The sequence below is a fragment of the Cupressus sempervirens genome, chromosome 5 (genome assembly GCF_028749045.1).
Source record: "Cupressus sempervirens isolate cs-2001-9-10 chromosome 5, ASM2874904v1, whole genome shotgun sequence".
Taxonomy (NCBI): Eukaryota; Viridiplantae; Streptophyta; class Pinopsida; order Cupressales; family Cupressaceae; genus Cupressus; species Cupressus sempervirens.
Genome location: NC_143122.1, coordinates 653,158,491 through 653,168,786, shown reverse-complemented (window position 1 = coordinate 653,168,786; position 10,296 = coordinate 653,158,491). Strand labels below are relative to the sequence as shown.

At 34.5% G+C, this 10,296-nt stretch overlaps 1 pseudogene; it reads left to right on the top strand.

Moving 5' to 3' along the window:
• The first annotated feature begins 3,271 nt into the window (after positions 1 to 3,271).
• The window catches only part of LOC149557582 (3-hydroxy-3-methylglutaryl coenzyme A reductase 1-like), a 32,959-nt pseudogene continuing 25,934 nt past the window's right edge, over positions 3,272 to 10,296 (top strand).

Sequence of the window (10,296 nt, the reverse complement as noted above, 5' to 3'; positions counted from 1 at the left end):
CTTGCAAAGAAGTGATGATTGAAGAATATAAATCAATACTAAAAAATGATGTGTGGGGTGTTGTACCCAGACCTAAGAAAAAATTAGTCGTCTCTTCTAAAGTGGCTGTACAAAATCATACATGCACTTGACAACATCATTGAAAATTACAAAGCTAGATTTGTAGCACATGGGTTCTCACAGAAGGAAGGTATCAATTATGAATAAAATTTTTCTCTAGTTGCTAGGTACACATATGTTAGAACTATCTTGGAAATTGCAACATCCAAAGGATGAAAAGTCCATCAAATGGATGCTAAAACAACATTCTTAAATGGTGAAACTGAAGATGAAGTTTATATAGAGAAACATGAAGGGTTCATCACTCATGAAACAAATTTCCACATGTGTAAATTAAAGAAAGCACTATATGGCCTTAAATAAGCACCCAATGCATGGTATGAAAGAATAGGCAACTATCTAACAAAGTTAGAGTATTCTAAGAATGAAATTGATCCTAAATTATACTTCAAAATAGATGGTGATGACATGATTATTCTTGTGCTATATGTTGATGAATAGTGAAGAACATCTTATAAACAAGTGCAAACATGAACTAACAAAAAATTTTGATATGAAAGGTCTAGGTATTTTCCACAAATTCCTAGGACTAGAAGTCTAGCAAAAGGGGAGCTACATTTTCCAAATCAGGGAAAATACACTATTCATATTTTGACAAAATTTGGAATGATGGATTGTAAACTAGTTGCTACTCTTATGGAAGTAAGCCTACATAAGCTAAAGGATGATATGATTGAATATGAATCCACCGATCCTACTTACTATAGGCAAATAATTGGATCTTTAATGTATTTGGTGAATACTTGTCCTGATATATGTTATGCTACTAATACCTTAAGTCAGTTCATGTGTGCACCAAAGAAGATACATCTAATGGCAGCCAAATATATCTTAAGATATCTAAGAGGTACAGTTAGTATGGGACTTAGATATGATCAAGTCAAAATAAATCTTCATGGATATTCATATTCTGATTGGGTAGGTAGCTCTATTGAATGCAAAAGTACTACTAGATGTTGCTTCAGTCTTGGATTTGGGATGATTCCTTGGTTCAGTAGAAAATAATCCTTAGTTGCATTAAGCTCTACTAAAGTAGAATATACAATCTCCTCCATGGGAGCCAGTGAAGTTGTATGGTTATGGAAATTGCTAGTTGATTTGTTTAAGAAGCCTCTAAAGCCAACTATCATTCACTGCGATGATTAGAGTTGTATCAAGCTTTCAGATAATCTATTTTTTTCACAATTGATCTAAGAAAATTGAAATACCTTATCATACAATAGAGCTATGGTACATCGAGGTGTTATCAAATTGGAGTACATAAGTACAAATATAAAAACATCGAATGTTTTTACCAAGCCTCTTGCCAAAGTGAAACTGGAATATTTCAGAGGAAAACTTGGTATGATTAAATTGTAATGTTGAATATTGAATTTAAATTTAAATTTATATGTGTTTAGTTGCATCAAATATGTAATGACAGGTGATGATCTTTCATGGACATATATATTTAGAAGGTAATATTTGTAAGGTGATGATCTTGCAAATGATAGGCCTATTATTATGTCAGTCTTGTTCCAGATACGCTATAAGTAATTGATAATGAAAGAATTATGAATAATTTAGATATTTTTTAGGACAATTAGAGATCATAATCCATGTTATGATAGTGTTTATAACATTGTGATTATAAAGTACTGAGTTTCACTGGATGAAATAAACAAACACAATCTAATCCAGAAAACTCAGTACTTTACAAATGGATTGTGGAAATCTGTTACTGTTAATTGTGATTATAGTTAATTGATAAGTCACTATTTTAGAGTGTTAAAGTTAGATAATGTGTTGTGTATAGATATCCTTGATACTGATATCTCATAATTTGAAGTATAGCATCAATCAACTTGATATACCCATGATGTTGAGTATTTGTATTCATAATTTACATGTGTAAGAATTTACCTTAGGGAAAAATCACCCAAGATAGAGAAGCTCAAAAACTAGCACAAAATAGACCAATAGAGTATGATCAGAATAACAATATGAAATGCAATTGATGTATAAGTACACTAGGAGTGACACTAAAATAAATGACATCTAGAATTATTTTAACAAGTGGTAGATCAATGGAAGAGAGTAGTTCTTTGGAACATAGATAAGGAAATACTTTCTTATGCTCTCTTCTTAGATGATCAATGATTAAAGCACTCCATTTGTGATAGTTCCTTTTTGTCAACCTTGGTCTAACACCAAACAAACATGTGAAAAAAAATCCATGAGATCAATGAATCTATTTACCCCCCAAAATGCAAAAAAAATTCAATCAACCCCCCCTAATGTATGATTTGACACTTTATAGGTAGTGCATTTGCAATAGGCCACTTTGTCAAAATGGACTTAGTGGACTTCTAATTTTGCTATTTATAACCTCCTCTTGTAGTTCAAATCTGGAACTTTACAATGTAGCTCAGAAATAAAACAAATTTGAAGCAATATAATGCAAAGAAAGGACCTATTTTTGAAACTAGTATTTTCGTCCATACAAGCCTATAATCTAATTGCAGATCTAAAAAGAAGATGAAAAGTCATTCACTTTCAAAAAAAAAAATAGAACTTGATTTGGAGTCTAGATGAGCTGTACAGAGAAATTAAAGTTGCAAAATACAAGATTGGATAGGTACAGTCACCAAAAACTAAAATTTCTAACAAACATATGCACCAAAACCAAAAAATAATAGCACCACTAAAAAGTTTAGGAAATTCTAGCTAAAATAAAAAAAATGAACCTAGTTTAGAGGCCAGATGACTAAGATATAGCCTCCCAAAGTCAAACTGTCAAATCAAAACTGAATTTGGAGAGGGGTTTGACCAAAAAATTATGAGCTTAACTTTGACGTCCAAAAAACCATTCTCGTAGTGCAATTTGGCTTGCTGATGAAGGTCAAACAACTGTCAATCCCCTGGTGATGTGGCAGGTGATATCACTACTGATGTCAACAAATTTTTCATGTGGCTACTGATGTGTATACTGACTCAGCAGGTGACTATCCTCAGTGCTAACTCTGATTGTATCGTTGTGTAAGCCATGTGGGTGTCTGACGTGGAAAACTAGGGCACACATGTCTCTACAGACATGTCTTGAAGCACTTACATGGGCTTACTTGTCTACCACATGGTGCTGCACTAAGCCAACGATAGCTGAATATGAAAAATGACGCTAGACTCACGATGCCATAGCGAGAGCAATAGGTGTAGGCTGTTGGAGAAGGAGGTGCCACTGGGAGTTCATGGACGGCTATCAATGGGAGGTATTACCTGCAGTGGTGTGGGATTTTAGTCCAACATTCACTGTGGGGTGAATACAAAGTGTTGTTAAAAAAAAAGAACTCACCGGAGGTTCAACAAAAAGTCGTTAGTGAGTTGGAGTGTGATCACTGGTTGATGAAAACTTCACTGGAAAGTGTAGGAAAATGTATGAAACTACTAATATGTGATCACGATGGAATATTTTGTCATATTGTGCCATAGGTTGCTGGATTTAATATAGAATATTCTCTATAGGGCTCAAATTTGACCACCCAGTTCCTACAAAAACAAATTTCTCTATAGGCCTGATAGGTCGAAAATATTTTTTGAAAATATAATCCAAAATAGAAAAAGAAAATAAAATGCAGATCTAAAACAAAATAAATGTGTAGATCTAATAGATCATATTGAATTTTCAAATTGGGCCTTCGAGTGTTGGTTTGCAAATTTTTTTTGCCTTAATTTTGACTATGGCCCAATATAGGTGAATTTATAGTCAAATTTCACCGAATTGATGCTCTGGACACAATGGTGAGGTCTACTTGGGCTCTAGATGCTTCCAATAGCTATGGATACTCTAGATCTAAATCAAGGTGTCCTCAGAGAGGTGAACCAAGAATGGTCTCTAATGGCTATGAAATGATGCCTTTATGGCTTTGATACCATGTTATAATTTGGTATAGCTCTAATACCATGTAAGAATTTTTCTTAGGGAAAAATTACCCAAGACCAAGAAGCTCAAAAACTAGCACAAAATAGACCAATAGAGTATGATTAGTATCAATATGAAAAATGAATGATTTATGTACACATTAGAGGTGCTTGTATATAAAGGCCTCCAAGATGCATCTAGAATGTCTCTAGAATGAACTATGAGATAAGACTAAGCACATGTGTACTAGAAGTGGATTATCCTCCATTGTGCATGAATGTACATGCACAAATGAGAGGATAAGTATGACAAGGTGTATCTTGTGTAGAGATGTTGTAGACACCATGTGCTTAAATTAGATGCTAACTCTTGTGTTGTAGACACCATGTGCTAAGTTAGAGTTGCTTACTCCTGTGTTGTTGACATGACAACTCATATGAGTATGCAAAATCCTAGGTGTCTAACCTAATAAATAATAAAATAATGTATTTATCCTAAGTAAACTTAAGTAAAGTGTAAATAATAATTATTTACACTAACAACATGAACTTTGTCTTATGTCTTAGATCATTGATAAGAACAACACACACACACACACACACACACACACACACACACACACACACACACAGAGGTCTTCTTATTCATAAATGATTTTACTTATCAAATTGGGCTCATATCATAAGAAGAGACTATTATGTTATCGAGATTCTTGAATGTATTTGTTAATGCCATCGATTGGTTATTAGTTGAGAAGTATTCTAATTGTATTTGCTTATACATTGACTGTGATTAGTTATGTCCATGTAGGGACATGACCCTGTATGGCCTTTGGACACATAGAGTCATGTCTCTATGGGGACATGACCCTATGTGGCCTTTGGCCATGTAGATTCATGTCTCGATGGGGACATGACTTTGTTCATATTTAAAATAGAGAAATTGGGGAAGACTGATATCAATCACAAGGCATATTAAGTCCCAATGATCACTCTCTCTTTGAAAAAAAAAAATATTAATCAATTCAAGTTTGTCTATCCTCCATTACTATTCAAGTTCAAAGATTGACACATTCAGACTCACTACTCAAGTTCGAAGATCTGCACAATCAAAACATCATAGTCAAACTATCAGATTAGTATGTAAATATGAGTTAATTTAATTTGGTATAATATTTGTAATAGTCTCCATCAGAGATCCAAAAATTTGCATCTATTATCTTAGGTCTAGATTTCCATTGCATCTTGGGTTTCTTCTATGGATACGTGTTCTATCTAGGGTCTGAGATTTGAATTTTTTCTTCTACTCTAGCTCTATGCTTTCTTTGCGTCCATGGTTTCTCCTAGTAAAACTTATCTTCTATGAAACATGGGTAGAGACCTAAACCAAATCAAAGTTGATACTTGTGAAGAGGTTAAGAGTAATTCCACATTTATGAAAATTATTCAAGAAGACCATGTTGAAAATTATGTGGAAGCCATTAAGGGATACATCCTTGACTTATAAAAAAAATTACAAATCCTTTGAATGGTGGAAAAAGTTGTATTGGGGGTGTGTTTTTTGTTGTCTCAATGAGAACTACTATTGTAGTCACATGGATTTTTACAAAGGGTGAATACATACCTCATAGTTCTAAGGGACATGACACATTGATGACATCAAATGATTCCTTGACTTAGGGGTGTTGGAATTCACAAGTGGGAAGAATACTTCTAAGAGGGGGGGTGAATCAAAAGTAACAAAATTTAACCTCTAAGACTTTTAATTGAAATCAATTACATGCATGTAACATATCTAATAAACATGAAAGTAAAGACATGCATGAAAATAGATAACACAAGATTTTATCACCCAGAAACCCTCCAAAATGAGAAGGTAAAACTAGGGTGGGGATGACACCCACAACTTATCACTGCAACAATATGTAACCGATTAGTGTTACAATGTTTTGACCATCATCAATGGTCTGTCTTGTGAGAGGCCTACCCTATTAAAGGCTCAACACCCTATTAAAAGTGCATCTGTCTAAAGGATTTTACAAACATTCACTTGGAATGTCACCCTGCTAAAGGATTTACAATATGGCTGTTAAACCAACCTATTTCCATAGGATTTTCATTCTCCTAATACAATGGTTAGAAATTATAGTGGAATGTTTTGATCTAATTACTTACAATCTCCATTTTTTGATTTTAGATTGATGTTCATTCCCTTTTGCTATGATCCTATGTAACTCTATTCAAAGTGTTGATGTTCTGTTCTACTTAACTAATCTATCAATACCCCTGTTTCACTAAGTCACCTTTTACCCTTTTGCTATTCACTAAATTCCACTCTACAATTCTCTCTTCTCAACATCTAAATTAAGAGGTTTTGTCTTTCTTAAAAAGGTTTTGTGACTTAGGGTTAGGTATGAATCTATGGATGAGATTCATCCATTTTTCCTCTTTAGCATTAGAATTATTTTATTGGTTGCATGCAAAGTACATAGGAAATTCAAAATATTTGATTTTATCTTTTAGACTTCAAAATCTATCTATTATCTATCATGCAACATGATTTACATCTGAGTTTGTGAAGACACAAAATTATATGTTGATATTGTGTTACTGGATACTTGTGGATTGTTGATGCTTGACACATGTTGATTACTAGTGCTTGACACATGTAGAAAATTTGTCTTGCTCGGCACCTATACTTTACTTGGCACATATAGTTCACTCGGTAGTTGAAACTTGTTAGACACTATCTATCTAGTTGACCTCTGAATAGCTCATCACTTGATGAATTTCTCGCTCAACACATACTGTAGCTCGAAATCTATATTATAATCGACATCAACTTAGAGAATTTCTTAAGTGTGTTGATACTCAATTGTCAAAACCAATTCGAGACCAAAAATCTCCCCCTTTGACATGAGTGTCAAAAAAACTTAACTATACATTATGAATATGATCTCTATGAGTATAATATATATCTTGTTTGGCATATATACAAAACTTCAAAGCTTGTTCAAAATTTTGTAAAAGACTTTATACCTCAAAATTTGTAACTCCTTGTGAGATGATGTGCCATTTTTGTCTCCAAAAATTCTCATGCTAAATTTGTCTCATGCTGATTCCATGCCTTGCTTTGTCATTCTACCCTATCTACTCTATGCTATCTATTATTCTCTATTTTTACTCCCCCTTTCACACATCTTCCCTTGCAGTTATTGTATCCTTTTGGCTTTAATATTTCTCAAGATTTATCGATCTCAAAAATCTCCCCCAATTTATTATCTCCCCCTTTTTGACACTTATGTCAAAGGGTTCTATACATTAATAGAATATTTAGCCAAGAAGGATTTATTTACCTTCATAACAATCTTGAGAGAAACATCCCAGTTGTCTAGTGCAATATCTAGTGACCTAAGTTGGATGGCTATCTCAGCTGCAAGGTGAACTAGGCCTTCCAATGTAGATGGATTGGGGTCTTTCTTCAATACATTTTCAGCATAGGCTAGTTCCTTCTGCAAAACTTCCATGTGAGGGGTGATGGCAGATTTTATTTGGATCAATTTGGCCTTTATGTTAGCCTCATCTACTATGAGCACAACTAATTCCTTTTGAGTGTGAAGCGTAGTAGCAAAATGCTTCTCACTTTGAGCTAGATCCTTGGGTAATTGCATGCTTGATATTTTAAGGTTCCTTTCCAAGCTCATTATCCTTTGGATAGTCTCTTGTGTGAATTATGATGAATCACACAACTTTGAGTACAATGAGAAAATGTTCTCAACTACTTCTTTTACCTTTTCTATCTTTTTTGCTAGCTCCACCTATGAGAGCGCTATTTTACTAGATATTCTCTCATTCACCTTCATTTGGAATTTACTTTCAGACCATTCTAATAATTCTACATTTGTGTCTAGGTCTTCATTCTATACTTGGTCCACTATGTTGGCTAGTTGTTCCATGATTGGTTTGGTTTCATCAAGTGCTTGCAAGCTGAATGCATATAGAAAGATGTCTTTAATCTCTATCATTCTTGCCTCTATTTATAATCATTTCTAAGTATCTCTTGTTTCTTCTTCTTCTCTAGTGCCTCTTGCACTTCATTTATCTGATCTATATTCATGGTTTTATAGTCACACCTGGGAATGACTATCTCTTCATCAAGAGTAGGGTTTCCATAGTGAAGTACCCTTGCAACCTTAGTAGAGCTCAAACCTAGTTTTGAAACTTGAAGTGGTACTGCTTTAGTGCTCAGTTGCTATATTGTTCCTATAGGAGTTCCTCTTGTAGGCAAGTTTATCAGTGTTTGTATTACCTCTTGTTCTTTCTCCTTAGGGGTCTCCTCCTCTATTTTGCCTTGATCAATTATTGTGATCTGAGGTGGTGCAATTTGTCCTTGTGTAGTAGAAATACAGATATCCTTCTGTCCTATTTGATCTTTTACTTGCTGCTCAATAGTAGTTGTGATTGGTACTATGGAGTCAACCCTAGCTGGCATGTCTTATGAAGCTTACTCTTGGGGTTTTCCACTTGTAGCTATTTGGATATGAGAGGTGATTCTTGTGGATTCACCTTCTCCTTCGTTATCTCAGCTACAGCCTTTTGTAGTTCTTCCACACTCACCAAGACTGGATTTGTACATAATTGTGATTGTAAAGTAGTCTAGTGAAGGATCTTTTTAAGGTCCTATGCAGGCAGTGGGTTTATGTTCTGACCAGAAGTGTCAGGAACATCTTGTACAATTACTATTTCTATAGGTGTGGGAGTTACATGTGAAGGATTTGGTGGTGGAAATTGTGTGTCCTGCACACTTTGATCTATCTACTACTATTCAACAGTTGCCATATCACTCTTTTGTATCCTTCTCCATTGTAGCATCTACATTTTCTTTCTCTCCTTCTTCTTCCTTATCATTGTGCTCCTCATCATCTTCATTATTTCTCCCTTCAAAGGGGTCTTCTTTTCCTTCCTTTACAGTTGTGAGGTCATAGATTACTTTCCACATTAGAGTGGACTTCTTCAAAACATCTTCAATATTATTTTGAAGTATATTGAAAGCTCTATACTTGGGTGCAAATTTTCTCACATGCTTCTTATTTGTTTTGCTTATTTTCCCTTTTGTAATTTCAGGTATAACTCAAGGCAATGTTGACTCTCTTATTTCCTTTTCCATATTTAGGCAATAATGCCATTTATTTTCTACAATTGAATATAACTCCTTAGGCATATAATTGTCTAGTTCAAGTGGAGTATTCTTGAACTTTTCCATCATGGTGTAGATTGATTTTTCCACCATGTTTTGTTCCTCTCTAGTCAACTGATTGAAATCAATGCCTTTTAGCCTTGGCAAGTTTGCATTGTCTGTAATATTATCACATATATTCTCTAAGTTAGACTTGGTGGTGTGACTTACCACTCTGAATTGGCTGTTGTCATCTAATTCAATTCTCTCCTCATCTAATTCAAGAGGTACCACATACTTTCTTCTAAGCTTCTTCTTAGCTAGACCTCCCTACTCTATGGCCTTCTTCTTTTCCTACTCCTTTTCTACCTTTGTTGTAGCTCTTGTGTCTGCCCTTGTGGTGGGTTTTGTTGGGCTAGGCTTAGAAAATTTCTTTCGTTTGGGTTGAGCAACAGACTATTTTTGGGCTTTTCTTTTCTTTTCCTTTGCCTTAGGTGCTTTCTTGGTTTCCTCCTCCTCCTCAGCACCTTCTACTTCTTCAACATCTTCACCCATACCTTGGGTTAATGCAAATGGCTCTTGGTCTTGTTCTTGTTCTTCTTCATCTTCTTCCTTTGCCTTTGTTGCCCCTTCTCCAAATCTTGCTTTTAGTTTCTTTATCAGTCTATTCTTTTTCTTTATGGTAGAGGCAATCTTTAATTCCATTTCAACTTTTGATCTCACCACATCAAAAGTGCCAAAAGGCTTTGCACTTTTGTCAATATTCTTTGCTAGCAATGCTATGATTACTGTAGATGCCTCATCAATATTGATCTCATATCCAAATGGCCTTAGCCATCTTACCCTTGGTATTGTTGCTTGAATGTAAGTGAAGTCAATATCTACTAAAAAACATGTCATTAATGTGCTACTCAACAAGAGAGACTGGTATTCTAAGTCTCTATTTCATTAACATTTTGAAGTCTTCAAAGTAACTACTCATAATGGTCTCAAAATTTGCCCCCATCTATTCAATATATTCATTGACTTGCATTGCCACTGACCTGTTTGTTTTCCAACTCATTTTGCCAAAGGAGGGGAACTCATTCTATACATAAAAGAAT